The 16,210-nt window shown below is 39.5% G+C and overlaps 1 protein-coding gene across 6 annotated transcripts in view; it reads left to right on the top strand.

The window, feature by feature from the left end:
* Positions 1 to 16,210, top strand: part of LOC149218436 (NAC domain-containing protein 54-like) — a 171,079-nt gene that overhangs the window by 141,358 nt on the left and 13,511 nt on the right. The gene's annotated exons all lie outside the window — the stretch shown is intronic.

Below are 16,210 nucleotides of genomic sequence, written 5' to 3'. Positions count from 1 at the left end.
GGTGCTTGCTCCTAACTCCCTCTGAAAATCTATGGTACCTCTCCCCACTGGAGTACATTTCTTCCTGTTTCCCATAGTAATATGGAAGTCCATCTGCTGCTCCTTGTAGCTAGAGAAATATTCTCTAACCTCTGTCATGTGAGTTGATGCTCCATTGTCTATATACCAGGCACCCTGTGCAGCTGATCCTGATTAGCAAGCAAATTTGTCCTCCAACTTGGAAAATAATAAATCTGAAGTCTCTTGAATGTCACTTCTGTCCATGGTTATGCTGAAGAATTTATAGTATGCTATTCCTCTCTCACCTGACACTGGTTCTGCACTAGCAATCTACTGCAAAACCTTTTGCGTCTAGCTAGAGATCTGCCCAACGAAATAACCAATGTTGCACGAAACTTCTAGGACCCTGGCGTTTCGAGCCGTACCCGTACTCGAAACTCCGAAACTTGACCATCATGTAATCATCTATGGGAGTTAATATAGACTTGGTTTTCCTTCTAAATTGTCATCTATGGGTTTTATTCCCTTTTTTCTTGCAAGATAATGTGTTATTCACACACACAAATATATATATATATATATATATATATATATATATGATGTTTCAGACGATGTTTCCATTGTTGGGAGGTGATGTTTCTAAATGTACCCGTTTCAGTGCTTCGTGCAACTTAGGAAATAACTGAGCTGCTCCCTCTGCCTCTGGAATCACGCGAACTAGAAGAATCGATTTCTTTCCCCTCTCAGAAAAATCAAACTTCCTCAAGCAACTCGGCTTCCTAGCAAAAAGACGGCGCTGCCGTTGGGAATTTGACGCTGTTTCCCTTGCTGAGTAGCGAAATTCCTTTGCTTCGTTTCTGAGCTCTCCCACTGATCAACTGTGCTCTGATAGCATGTGAAATTTTTATCTATTGTAGTAAATGGACATTATTTTTGTAACTAAAAAATTAATTATCATTACAGAACTTTTGATGTCTAAAATGGGCCTCCTAAGAAAAATATACAACTAAACTAAACTTTATAAGAACCAATAGGATTCAAGATGATGATGTCAACCATGGGGATGATTCACCATTTTTGGAGTAAAAAAGTAAAATATTAACAAATAATAAAATAATAAAACTATTTTTTCAACTCGTATTTTCAACTTATCTCCCCAAGGTTTTATTCAAATTTCGAGCAGGAGTACTCATTAGATGCAAAATTGAATTCATCATCCAAGGAGTACCCATATTGCATACTTTTGATGGACCCTCCTACACGAAAATTGAGAAATACATGAAAAAACGTGATTGCAATCACGTTTTTTCATGTATTTATCATTTTTCGTGCAGTAGGGTCCATCAAAAGTATGAAACATGGGTACTCCTTGGATGATAAATCAAATTCTGCATCTAACAAGTGTTTCTGCTCGAAATTTGAGTAAAACCAGAGGGAGATAAGTTGAAAATACGAGTTGAAAGAATAGTTTTTCTTTTTTCCCTCTAAAATTTGACGATGTAATCTGATCTTATTTTATTATTTCCACTATTATTTTATAATTTCCTTAGGAGGCCTAGTTTAGACCTCAAAATTCCCCTAGTGGCAGTTTATTTGTTACGACAAACAATGAATAAAATCACAATTGCGATTTTCACCATAAAAATACCACGGAAAATAAAACACTAAAAACTAAGAAATTCTAGCACACAGACAATAATTTTGACATAGTTATTTTTGGACAAATGCCCTCGAAAACCCAATGCGGAAAATCGATGAAGTAGATGAGGGTTTTATTGTTATTCTTCAGCTATAATTATGAGTACAATAATTTAGATGCTCAATTGGTAATCTAATCGGAGGAAAATCCTGGGAAAATTGTTGTGAGAATTTTCTCTCACCCCACAATTGATTTTTGCCTTCAAAATTACCTCCCTAGCCTTTGTGTTGAGCCTCTTGCATCACCCCCTACACAGTGCCTATGTAGACCCTGTGGGGATTTCAACCTTCCCTCCTTTGGCTCTCTGCTCATCCCTGCTCATCTCTGCTTGTCTTTGCTCATCTCATGTTGAACATTGTCGGATGTAAAGAAGAATTGCTACAAGGGAGTTCCAGATACCACCCTGTCTCTATCACCATTGGGGAGACTCTGCTATCACTCAGAATCGTGATCATCATCATCTAAGGGGAGCCATGGCTACCACCCAAAACCTAAGACAATGGACCAGACCAACCTACCCCAATGCGTAGTGATCACACTCTATCCCAAAGTCCCTGACAATAGGTGAGATCAACTTACGGAAGGTAAGGATCCTCAATTGTATTGTCCCTGATCATCCATCTTAACCCTAAGGAGTCAGATGGTGGAGCACTTGCATCCACCAACTTTGGCGAGATCCACCTATTGCAAGGCGTAGGGATCACACTTTATCCTAAGTCCCTCAACCCAATGGCCAGATGGGAGAGGTTGTCCCATAGAGTGGGCATGATGCTAACTAGGGCATACTTTGAGTAGGGGAGACCCTAAGTCTCAACATTCTATTGGTCAGAGGTCTCTCATCCCAAGGAGCCCTATAGCTCCATTCCTGACCCTGGGAGCTCAACCAAGGGGGGAAGAGCACTACTCAGTGTTCTTGATCAGCTCAGACCCTTATTCGAAAGGGTCATCTCAACCAATCCAAGTTGCTCTATGAAGACCAAGTACTTCCCTTTCAGCAAAGCCTTGTTAAGGATATTGACTATTTGCTCATTTATCGAAATGTGGAGGAGTCTCACTGAGCCTCTTAGTAGCATGTCTCAGATGTAATGGTATCTAATTTCTATATGCTTGGACTTGTTGCGGAACACATGATTCTCTGACAAATGAATCCCACTTTTGTTGCAATAAATGACTGTCGTGTCTCAGAATCTGCTAAAATAGCTCTCGAAAGATGTTCGTCAACCAAACTGCTTCATAACTCTCCAGGCTGGTGGCAATTAACTCGGCCTCAGCAGTGTTAAGGGCTATGACTTTCTGGTTCCTTCTCATCCACGATATCATGGTAGATCCAGACTAAAACAACATCCAGAAGTACTCTTCATGTCTACAACACGACCAACCGAATCTGCATCTCTATATCCATGAAGTCTAACATTTCCAGCAACATATCTGAATCGAAGGTTAATAGTCCCATGTAGACATCTCAATACATGCTTGGAAACGAGCCGATGTACATGTTGAGGTGGTCACAAATTGGCTCAAAGTGTCAACTTCAAAGCATATATTGCGGTGAGTGTTCACGAGGAACATTAGAGGACCAACCAGTTGTCTATACTCAGAAGGGATTGCTAGGTTTGGTCCGACAACCTCTCCACACAACTTCCTGAAATTCATCTCCATAGGTGTAGGCAAGGACTTGCACTCAACCATGCCAAATATCTCTAGAAGTTTTACAACATATTTTACTTATGAGAAGAAAATGTCGCCCAACTTTTTCCATACTTCTAGTCCCAGGAAATACTGCATCAACCCAAGGTCTTTCATCTTGATTTCAAAAGCGAACTCCCTCTTACATTCTAGAATGAGAGGGTCTGCACTGGTCAAACATAAGTCATCAACATATAATAAAAAAATGAGAGGCATACCTTAGATTGTTTTGTCTCACAAGTTTGGATCAACACTACTACTTGTAAATCCCAACTTCATCAAGTAACTGTCGATGCGAGCATATGAAGCATGAGGGGCTTGCTTCAATCGATAGAGAGATTTATTCAATCGAGATACATGGGCCTTCCTACCATGAGCTTCAAATCTTGGAGGTTGTTCAACATACACTTCTCCTTGAAGCAAACCATGCAAAAAGGTCGTCTTCACATCCATTTGATGAAGAGTCCATCCCAGACTCGCAGTGAGGGCTACTATCGAACGAGTGGCTGTATATCGGGTCACAAGGGCAAATATATCATCGTAATCTTCTCCCTCTTTCTTAGGAGAATCCACAAGCTACGAACCTCGCCTTGTATTTTTCAATGCTTCCATCAACCCCATGCTTGATCTTATAGAGCCATTTGGACGTCACCATTGATCTATTCTTCGGTCTCGGCACAACATCCCAAATGCCATTTTTCATAATAGATTCATATTCTTTGACCATAGCATCCTTCCAGGCTTGTTCCTTCACGACTTCTTCAAAGGTATGGGGCTCATCTTGAATCATGTTGCTCATAGCGACAACATATGCTTGGTACCTACATGGCTTCTTGCTTTCCCTAAATGTTCCACGAGCAACAACATGTTTCTCAACATCTTGTAGTCTGTCCTTGAGCCAAAGTGATCTCTTCTTCGCAGGGGGATCACATGGAGGAGGATCCAAGGGGTCCATAGGCTCCATGGGATCATCATCAATGTCCTCAAATCCAGGCACAAAACGACCTTCTAGAATATCCATATCGTCACTCTTGTCTTCAGGAGGAGGAGGTATAGGGAGGTCCCTTGCAACATCTTCATTGAATGTTACTCACCTGCTAATTTCAACCTTCCTTTGACCAAAAATATAAATTTTAAATGCTTTAGAATCTTTGCTATATCCAACAAACAAATCTTTTCTTCCTGTGATTTTTGGCTTGTTTCTTTTGTCCTTGGGCACATGGAAGTATATAGGGCAGCCAAAAATCCGAAGATGACCAATATCAATGTTGACAGCTATGAATACTTCCGCGGGGGTCTTGTTATCCAAAGCTTGACGAGGCAACCTGTTTTGAACATATATCGTTGTGTTTGTTGCTTCAACCTAAAGGAACTTTGGCATCTTTTGATCATGGAGCATGGCTCGGGCAGCTTCAATAATGGACCTGTTATTTCTCTTAGCCACTCCATTTTGTTCGGGAGCGCAGGGCACAATAGTCTCCTTAATTCCTTCGTTATGTATTTCTTGCCATTGTCGGACTTGAAGATCTTTATTTTCTTCCCAGTATTATATTCAACCAAAGCCTTGAACTCCTTGAATATGTTGAATGCCTCATCCTTGTGCTTCAAATAATATATCCATGTCTTCCTTGAGAAATCATCGATGAGGGTGATGCAAGAGAGATGACCACAAGTGAATGTACAAGCATCAAACCACATATAAGAATGAATGAGATGCATGATGTCCTTTGTCTTGTTCTTGCTAGAGGGGAATGGTACCCTTGTCCTCTTTCCACTGACACATCCAAGGCATACTCCATCATGTCGAGCTTGAACATCGGGATTGCCGGAGACCAACTTCTTTAATTTTGGAAGGGCGTCATAATGTAGATGGGCCAGTCTTCGGTGCCACAACTTGCTTTGATGATTTGTATTATGGACCATAGCTAGAAGGGTTCTTTCTGTGATTGTATAGATTCGTTCAAACCTAGATCCCAATGTGAAGGCATTTCTCATGTAGGATCCAATACGCCAAGTAAGTACATACCCTTTGATGAATGAAACCCCCATTCCTTTATCCTCCAAAGCAGATATCAATACCAAATTCTTCTTCAATTCCGATACATACATCACATCATGAAGCAAAATAGATTCCCCAAAGTCCAAATGAAATTTGACACAACCAAAGTCCTTGACAGGATGAGTGGTGTTGTCACCCAGAATAATCTTCAAATCAGTCTCCTTCTCAACCAAATTAGAGAGAACCTCCTTATATCCAGAGAAGTGATGGGAGGACCCACTATCAACTAGGCAATTTTCACAAGTATTCGGAGGAGATGAACTAGATAATGCAGAAATAAGAATATATTCAGATTGATTAGTAGCATTAGTTTGATACCTGAAGTTCCTTGATCTCTTTGGTGGATGATAACTATCTGCATGATCATCGTGAGAGTCCCTTCTTCTTATTTCTTTTCTCCTTCCATCTCCTTTATCATCTCTTCTTTCATACGACTTCTTGTTGTTTAAGCCATGGTTATTGTTGTAGGACCTCGAAGGGTTTCTTCTGGGAGCATCTCTCTTTTTCGGGACAATGTCGAGTATAGTTACCCTTTTGATGAGAATTGTAGCATTCAACATCTCTATCTCGCCTTCTTGAATCCTTGGAATCTCAATTGGATTGAGGAGGTCTTCTTGATTTAGATGACTTTCCCTTTCCTTTCTTCACATCTTCTTTTCTTAAAAAAGAAAGGCAATGGGATCTCTTTCATTTGGCCTCTGAATTCTCCCTCTAGATATCATCAATCTTTCCTCTTGATTGCATAAAGCAACTCATCAAAAGAAGGGATCCATTTCCTATTGTTGATAGAAGTAATGAACATGTCCCATGAAGAAGGAAGGCCACTAAGTGAATATATCACCAATTCCTTGTCAGGTATAATTTCTTAAGCAGTTTGGAGTCGGTCCCTGATCTCAATGATTCTTATGGAGAATGATTGTACAATTTCTCCCTTATGCAACTTAGACTCCTTAAGTTGATTTTTCAATTCCATTATGTGGCTCAAATTGTTTACCTTATACATGCCAACAATCTTATCGTACATTTCTTTGGAAGTCTTCAAGGATGAAATATAAACAAGTAGATGATCTCTTAAAGAATCAATAATAATCTTCTTAGCTTTAATCTCATCTTTCTTATACTTGGATTTGGTAGCTTGAGGAACATCTTCTGGTGGTGGTGAGATCTTTCCTTACACGTACTTCAAGACATCATACTCATCTAAAGTGACATTGATCCTGGGCTTCCATGCTGCAAAGCCAAATGAGTCGGCTAGCATTTCATTGTCCTTGAAATAATAAGTAAACATTTTAACTAAAAGATATTTCCCTTTCAATCAATTGCTTAGAAGATGGATGCTCTTTTTCTATGTCTCTTGGGCTTGTCCTCACCTTAGCTTTGATACCATGTTAATTTTTCATCAATTGTTCTATGCTGCAACTATTACTTCAACAATATCCAATAACATCAAATTTAACAATTTCCATTTATTCAATTTAAACAATGACAATAGAGCAATAGTAGATAGAACAATTATTCAAATGCACAATGAAAGACAACCAAGAGAAAAGAGACACAATATTTGGTCAATGACGAGGGAAAAACCCCACAAGGGGTAAAACCCTTTTCAAATCTTCTTTTATTAGATTGTCTTCAAATGTTCAACAGAAATAGTGCAACATCCAAGAGTCAAAGTCAAATTTTGACTAGCCAATATCCAAAACCAATATCCAATATCCGGTCAAGTCAAAATGTCATGCTATTTTTTGAATTAGAGACAAGAGAGAGAGTCAACAAAAGTTAATAGTAATTCTGTCCAAGTCAACAACAACCAACAATAGTGAATTCAACCCTAACCTGTCCAAAAAGTTAACGATCAACCTTCTAAAAGAGCTCGGTCAAGGCAACAAGAAATGTAGCCTAGAATGCTGGTCAAAGTCTCAAAACACTACCAAAACAACCAGTGAAATTCTGCACTTGCTTCTGCGGTCAACCATGTAGTCAACACTAGTCAACTTGCCCGTATTTCCTCGATCTTTGTGCCCTCAAATGCTGCCTAGAGAAACCAAAATTTTCCACTCAAAAACGTAGTCAAAGATGGTCAAACAGTTCTTGATCAACGCTGGTGAATGCCCAAAAACAATCCTACAATTCGAGCCAATCAGAAAATGACTTCTGTCCTTCACATGTGTGAGTGCTATCTTGCAATTCTGAGTTATACGAACCAATAAAATGAGGAGAGAGAAGATATGTTGTGAGTTGAATGAAATGAAATGAAATTTTTAATGTCCCCGAGACTAGTTATAGTCTATGGGATCACTAGCTTCCCTGCTTTTTGCCTTTTGCAATTCAATCCTCTTATTATTCAAATTAATGATGAGCTGGCCCAACCTTCTAACAGTTCCCTCACCGAAAAGACAATGCCAAAGAACCGATGTTAACATACTATTGTAACTGACCCTGATGTCTCTGAAAGCATCACATTCCAAAATGAAATGTTTTTCCAATTCCACTGCCCCAGAAGTGCAAAAAGTACACAACTGCTCTTCCCAATCTTTTTTAGGTCTTTTCCACCGCCTTGTATTGCACTGTAATTGATGCGAGTTGGTTCTTAATTGAGCAATAAGAATCTTTGCTTCCCATGTAATGCTATCTCCAATGTACTCTTTTTGTTGGAGATCACACGCGGGGTTAAATTCTTGAACATAGTACTTATTCTTTCTACCCAACTCTTTTCTCCTTATATGCTTACAGAACTTCTCCATAACAGAACTCTTCAAATCCTTGCTATTTGTGGGACATGCATTGATATAAATATTCCATTTTTGCGTCCATTTTTTGTTTTGTCTCATCCACAATTTCTTTCTTTCACTTATTCCTTCATTGAAGATAACTTTAGGTCATCTTCCATCTACCTTCTCCCATTTGCTCGATTATTTGAAGATACCTTGTGAGATGCACCATAGCAATTGCAAAATGAGGAGGACTCAACTTAAATTTATATGCAACTAAAGGGGTGCCATCTTATGCTTGAGATGTGTCATTTGACCCAACGTCGACCTTGATAATTTTGTACTTGTGGGCTTGACCTCAAAATCCCACTTTTCCTTATCTGAATTGAGTGCTTCAAAAGTTAATTTTGGTCCCTCTCGAAAAGAGGAATTCAATGCAATGGTTGGAATTTGTCATTGAGTTGCCAAATTAACAACAGAGACTCCGTGAGATTTTCCTTAGCCAAGGAAAATATGTTGTCAAGCTTTTGGAAAGATTTGGGATGGTGGATAGCAAATCCATGGTGACATTAACGGAGGCAAATTTTAAGAAGTTATGTGGTGAAGCTATAGGACCAGTGTTGATATATCCATCTTTGTACAGGCAACTGATTGGGGCTTTGATGTTTCTGGTCAACACAAGACTAGACATATGTTTTGTTGTTAACACCTTGAGTCAGTTTATGGTGGAGCCTTTGCATGCTCACTGGGTGGCCACAAAACATGTGTTGAGATATCTACATGGGGCACTCAACTATGGTTTGAGATATACCATCGACAATTAGTTGAGATTGCATGGATATACAAATGCAGATTGGGATGGGAGTGTTACTGATAGGAAGAGTACATGAGGGTGCTGCTTTAGCTTGGGATCTGCCATGATTTCCTTGATTAGCAGGAAGCAAAAATCTTTCGCTCTCAATACATTCGTCGCAGAGTACATGGCAACTAGAATGGGTAACTACTAGGCATTGTGGTTGCGAAAGCTTTGTGTAGAGTTTTTTGCGCAGGTGCTTGATACGACCATGATATACTATGACAATCAAAGCAGGATTAAACTTTCAGAGAATTCAACATTCCATGACAGGTCAAAGCACATCAAGATCAAGTACCACTTCAAAGACATGGTACTGAGAGGAGTGGTGAGGCTCCAACACATCTCGACTGCTGAGCAAGTTGTAGACATTCTAACTAAGCGGTTGCCTAACACAAATTTCTTATTCTTCAGAGAGGAACTTAGATTGCGGGAGAATGTATCCCTCCCCAGGAGGGAACATTGTTGATCAAGAACACTGAGCATAAGACTTCGCCCTATTTTTATGACTAACCATGGACTTGGTGAAGGGGTTTGCGCTGCCCCCTCTTGGGTGAGGGTACTCCTTAAAGCCATGAATTTCGCTAAGCACATATCCTAGTATGCATCCTACCCGCCAGTCACCTTCATGTCTTTATTGACCAAGGGCCATGGTGAGGTGGTTAAGCTTGCCGAGATTGTCACACATCGAGCCAGTGGGTTAGGTGTGTGTGATATTTACTTAGTGGAAGACGCACCTACCATGTGTTGAAAAATGTGTAACTACGTTCGGTCTTCATAAATATGAATTGTACTTTTGATTCTTGTAAATTGTAAAATGAAAGAAAAAATATTATTATTTTTGGAGTATGGGTTTCATGCCCAAGGTATTTTATTTTATAGGTGAATCACCCATTGAGTGCCTCTAGGATTTGTCCTAGGTCAAGAAGTTAAAAGTGTCATTGTCATAAGTTGAAGGCCCCATCAGGCACATTGTAACTTGTAAAGAAAATTATTTTTGTCATTAAAAGTGTCAAAATAACCTTAAAGACCAAGTCAGCCTGGTAGCTGGGAAGTCGACCTAATCTGAGGAGTCATGTCCACCTTAAGAAGCCTATATAAAGGAGGGAACTCGACCTCCTTGGGAGAATTTCATCACTCAATCATTCAAGCCAAGGAGGAAGAGGAAGAAGGTAGCGAAGAAGGAGGAGGACGAAGAAAACTTGTTTCTTGGTTATTTCTCTCTGACACGTGTGAAAGAAGGCTAGGGTTTTTGCTACTGGTCTAGGATTTTCTTCTACAAGTTTGATCTTGAAGAAATAAGAGAAGGAAGGCCAGCAAAGGTGACATTGAATCATCCTCAAGCACCAAAAAGAAGGAAAAAGTCAAGCGCTGGTCTGAAGAAGGCTTAGGAGTCCAGAACAAGCTCACACGCATGGCATTAACTACTTCTGGAAAGGCCAAAATTTCAGACCTGCAGTAGAGGCCGAAATTCTGCAGCCGAAGTTGTGCTACTGGAAGAGATTTGACTAGGTTTGACTTCGACAAAGGAAGGACATCATCCAGAAGGGTTGGACTTGGTCTTGGTCTAGAGGTCTTGGAATTTGTCATTTGAAGAACCTATAAGAAGAGAAGAGGTTTTTCGGGTTTTCCTCTCAAGTGGAGAGGTTTTGGCCCTGGCTTACAACCTACATTTTCTGTTGTTGTGTTCTATTGTTCTTCTTGTTTTGGTAGATATTTCATGATAGACAAACGTAATAATAAGTGAAGAAGCTAATAAGTAAGAAAAAACAAAAGACATCACAATCAGTTATCATAAAAGAGAAATCATTTAATCTATCGCCCTATAGATTTCTCAACATGGTATCATAGCTAAGTTTGGTTGAGGGCATAATGAAGATCTCTACTACATTGAAGAAGTTCCTAAGGAAGTGTACGAAGGTAGCGAGTCATCTCAAGAAGGGTATCAAAGAATGATTTGGATTCATGAAGGAAGATTTTATAGATTGTTAACTCCCCTCGCTCAAGTTTTGGTTCACATTGAAGTTAGCCCATGTGAACTTTTGCATAGAAGATTTGGTCACCATCACTACAAAATATTACCAACCCTAAATTCTATAGTGAATGGCATCCCCGAACTGAAAGAAGATCATGAAGGAGTATGCAAGGGATGTGCATTGGGTAAGAACACGAAGAGACCATTTGGAAGTAATGCTTCAAGGTCAAAAGAAATCTTGGATCTTATTCATTCAGATGTTTGTGGTCCTATGAATCCAAAGTCACTTGGAGGTCATCTATTTTATGTCACTTTCATAGATACCATTTGAGGAAAACTTAGCTTTACTTTCATAGATACCATAGTATTCACCAAATTTCAAGAATTCAAAGCTGAAGTAGAGAACCTTACAAAAAGGAGAATTAAGATATTGAGGTCTAATAATGGAGGATAATACACATCCAAGGAAATTATAGCCTTATATAAGGAATATGGGATTAAGAGGGAGCTAATAGTCCCATATAATCTCGAACAAGATGGAGTTGCAGAACAAAAGAATCGGTCCATTGAATAAAGTGTAAAAGCTATGCTATATGATCAAGATTTGCTGAAATTTCTAGGGGGTGAAGCAGAAAACACAATTGTATGCATACAAAATCAAAGTCCCCACATGTCACTAGATAGCTTAACTCTTGAAGAAGTATTCACTGGGAAGAAACCAAGTGTAGATCATGTTTGAATTTTTGGTTGTCCTGTTTATATTCATATACTGAAGGACAAGAGAAAGAAGTTAGATCCATCAGGGATGAAGGGAACATTTGTTGGCTACAGTATTTCCTCAAAAGCATATAAGATCTACATAAAAGGACACCGAGTAGAAGTTAGCGAGATGTGATATTTGACGAAAGTATTGCATTCAAGAAATCAAAGGATCTCCCTATGGACTTTGATGATGAAGAACTTCCGGTATTTCAAGGGGAAGTTATTAGGGAAGAAGAAGAAACAAATCATGAAGATGAAGGTCCCAGTGAACCTATACAACCTGTGGTAATTCTTGAGACTAGAAAGAGACCTAATTGGTCAAAATGTATTGTATTAGATGCAGAGGGTCGTGGTGCAACTAAAGACACATTTAGAGAAAGCAAGAAGCTCAAAATATATTCAGGGTACACAACATTTATGACAAAGTTAATAGAAGCTGAATCATCCACCTTTAAAGAAGTTGTCAATCATCGAGAATGGAAATATGCCATGAATGAAGAATATCAATCAATAATGAAGATGGGGTATGGGAGATCGTACCTAGGCCTAAAGAAAAGTATGTGGTAACTTTCAAATGGCTTTACAAGATCAAGCATGCGACAGATGGAAGCATTGACAAGTATAAGGCAAGATTTGTGGCTAGGGGCCTCACTCAACAAGAAGGCATCGATTATAAAGAGACATTTTCTCCGACAACAAGGTATACAACTATACGTTTGTTGGTCTCTTTGGCAGGATCGATGGGATGAAACATCCACCAATTGGATGTCAAGTCTGCATTCCTTAATGGCACAATTAATTAGGAAGTCTATTTAGAGCAACCATTGGGATTTGAAGTCAAAGATAGAGAGGCATATGTTTGTAGGTTGAAGAAGGCATTATATGGCCTTAAGCAGGCACCAAGGGCATGGTATTCGAACCTTTATTTCAAGGTTGTAAAAGGTGAACCTGTAATCATTCTTCTGTATGTGGACGATCTTCTCTTAATATGTGTGTAAGGTCGAATTGAAGAATGTAAGAAGCAACTAGCAGTAGAATTCGATATGTAGGATCTTGGGATGATGCACTATTATCTGGGACTAGAACTCTGGCAGGGACTTGATGAGATCTACCTAGGTCAAGGGAAGTATGTGATTGAGATGTTGAAGAAGTTTGACATGATGGATTGCAAACCAATGACAACCCCGATGATCACAAACTTAAAAGAGACCAAGGAGCTCTGAATCTAGCCTAGTGGATCCTACCAGATATAGACAAAATATTGGCTTACTAATGTACATGGTAAATACTTGACCAAACATATGTTTTGCAATGAATATTCTCAATCAATTCCAAATGGAGCTGAAGCATGAACAATGGATAGCAGCCAAGCACATACTGAGATATCTGCAGGGAACAATCAACTACTACCTAAAATATGATAGGAGGAATGATGTCCACTTGATTGGATATACATATTCCAACAGGGGAGGCGGTGAGCAGGATGGAAGGAGCACTAGAGGAGGATGTTTTAGTTTGGGATCCTCCATGATCCCATGGATGATCAAAAAGCAAGATACGATTGCTTTGAGTAGTCTCGAGGCTGAATATATTGCAGATTGTGAAGTGAACAGAGAAGTTATTTGGTTGAGGAAGCTGCTATCCAACTTATTTTGAACGACCAATGGACCCTACAGTGATACATTGTGATAACACCAGTTGTATAATATTGTATGAAGACCTAATGTTTCATGGAAAGACATTGTATAAACAACAAGTATCACTATATTTGGAAGCTATTACAAGATGGTGTGTTGCAACTACAATATATCTCCATCGATGAGTAGGTAGCTGAGATATTGGCAAAATCTCTTCTTAATAAGAAGCTTGTGTATTTGAGAGACAAGCTTGGTTTGGTTGATATATCCTCCCTGGTTGAGAGGGAGAGATAGGCACATCATTGTTGTCTTCACTTAGGAAGACATAATGGAGGATTGGGTACGCATCTGTCATCCAATACTCTTTGAGGATGTGGTAGGGCATCCAAGATAAGAGTTGTCAAGGACCGATATTCTTTGAGGACTAGCTATCCAAGATAAGAATAGTTCAAGGAAGGACATACTCTGTGAACACCCGGGTGGGGTATGTTCCTTGGGAGACAATGATGATGATGTCTATAAATAATTGGTCTCACCAGCATTGTGCTTTGATCTTGTGGAGACATAGCGCTGTTAGTCAAGGCCTTGCTATGTGACAATGCTAGTTGTTAGGATAATGGGTTATCAATCCGACTCTTCTTATGAGATCTCTTCAAATTGAGAATGTCCATGTATCATTTATGAATACCTCCCTAGTTAAAAGGGAGTGTTGAAAAATGTGTAACTAGGTTCGGTCTTCATAAATATGAAATGAACTTTTGATTCTTGTACATTGTAAAATGAAAGAAAAATTATTATTATTTTTGGAGCATTGGTTTCATGCTCAAGGTCTTTTATTTTATAGGTCAAGCACACATTGAGTGCCTCTAGGATTTTTCCTAGGTTAGGAAGTCAAAAAAGTCACCGTCATAAGTTGAAGACCCCATCAGGCACATTGTAACTTGTAAATAAAAGTATTTTTGTCCTTAAAAGCGTCAAAATACCCTTCAAGACCAAGTCGGCCTGACAACTGGGAAGTCAGCCTGACTTTAGTCATAAAGTCAAATTAAGTCAATGTCATGTATGAAGGACCCTTCTTGGGCATGTTACATATTTGTATGAGTCATTAAAAGAGTCAAAGTCTTTGCCCTCCAAGACAAAGCATAAGCACCTCCAACAAGTTTAGCTTCAAGGAGTAATGGAACCTCACCAAAGGACATGTCGGCCTAGATCTCTATCAAATCGACTTATATACATGGGCAAATCACTATAATAGGCAACTCGACTCTCATTTGGAGACAATCAAGTTGGTCAAGAACAAGTTTGCAACGAAGAAGTGTGAAGATCACTTGGGAAGAAGCCTCATCTCCATCAAAGAGAGGAAAAGGAAGAGCAAAGTCTTTAGCATCGATTTTGGATCTTTTTAGGGCCACTTTGATATCACACGTGCGAGGAAAAGAAGGATCATTCGCTGCAAAAGAAGCCGAAAAGAATTGCGGTCCTCTTGGGTAACCAAATTTGAAGAAATCAAGGGCATTATCTAGAAGGTGACACTTTCCAAGAAGCTGTAACTAGGGTTTTTGAATTAGGGCTGAAAGTTGCAGACCTAAATAAGGGGTCAAAATTTTGAAAGGTCGCCGAGAAGGAGGAAGAAATGAGAAGGCTGACTATCGTTGACTCAAAGGAACTCATCAAGTAAGCTTTGTGACTTGGTCTTGGAGAGACAAATAGGTCAAGGGTCTTCGTCTTGGTGTTCGTCAATTGAAGTCTCTATAAGAAGAAGAATTTGTTTGGGTTTTCCTCTCAAGTGGGAGAGGTTTTGTCCCTGGCTGATAGCCTACATTTTGTGTCTCTCATCTCTTTATTGTTTATGCTTTGGTAGTTGTTTGATGAAGAGGAACTCTATAATAATCTAACTAAAGGAAGATCCTAATCTATTGAAGTAAAAAACATTCACAAGCAGTTATCTTATTAAAGAAATCTCCTTATCTTGATGCCCCAGATTTCTCAATACAACCCACTAACTCAATGTGGAAATAATGCAACAAAAGACCCACATGTGTGAGACGTAAGCCTCTAACTGATAATGTCTTGCCCCTTTTGGACTATAAGGCTAGAGGTGTTTCCATGTGTCATGATCATCGATCATTTGGGGAATACTGCTCAAATCTAACCTCAAAGCAGCTTAAAGGGTTCAAAATCCAACTGGGTCGTCAGCATGTCATCTCTATGGGTTTCTATTGGCTAACACAATGCCTCCTCTCTCAAGTATTAGGGCTCCATCAAGGGAAAGAAGCCCTCCCTAGTCTCATGGAAGACCATACTCATTTGGGCTATGAATCATGGCCTTCCAATCAGGTAGTGTCAAGGATGGCTTGGAGGCAAGCTGGGTCTAGAAGTGTAATCATTAAGAATCCTCTTTGTTGGGTCAAAGAACAACGTCTTGGGGGTACTTTGGGATGTGCATCAATTGCTTAGGTCATCATAGTTCCTAACGCTCAGAGGTATGTGGGCAATGCTGCATTTGCCAAGTCATCAACATCTCTGAAAGGCATGGGTACTTGTGGAGTGGGTTCCCTCAAGCCCTAGGCTACTATGGATCACGTGACAAGACAAACTTAAACTCCAACAAAGGACTAAGATCATATAAGCATGTAAGTGGACCAATCTTGTATGTTAAGGGCATATTAATACTTCAAACTTGGATCGCCTTTTGTTATCTAACTAGACCATGTCCTGTAAAGGTGTTACCTACCTTGATAAGGGTGGTCAATAGTCAACCCTATTAGGTGCTTCCAACCCCAAGGGGAAGTGGCATTTCCAAGATCAACTCCTTAATCCATAGGTGT

The sequence above is a fragment of the Pinus tabuliformis genome, chromosome Q (assembly GCF_031772625.1).
Source record: "Pinus tabuliformis cultivar Carrire ecotype Pingquan chromosome Q, CPIR1, whole genome shotgun sequence".
NCBI classification, from domain to species: Eukaryota; Viridiplantae; Streptophyta; class Pinopsida; order Pinales; family Pinaceae; genus Pinus; species Pinus tabuliformis.
Note: the sequence above shows the minus strand (reverse complement) of the source record. Positions and strands in the feature narration are given on the sequence as shown.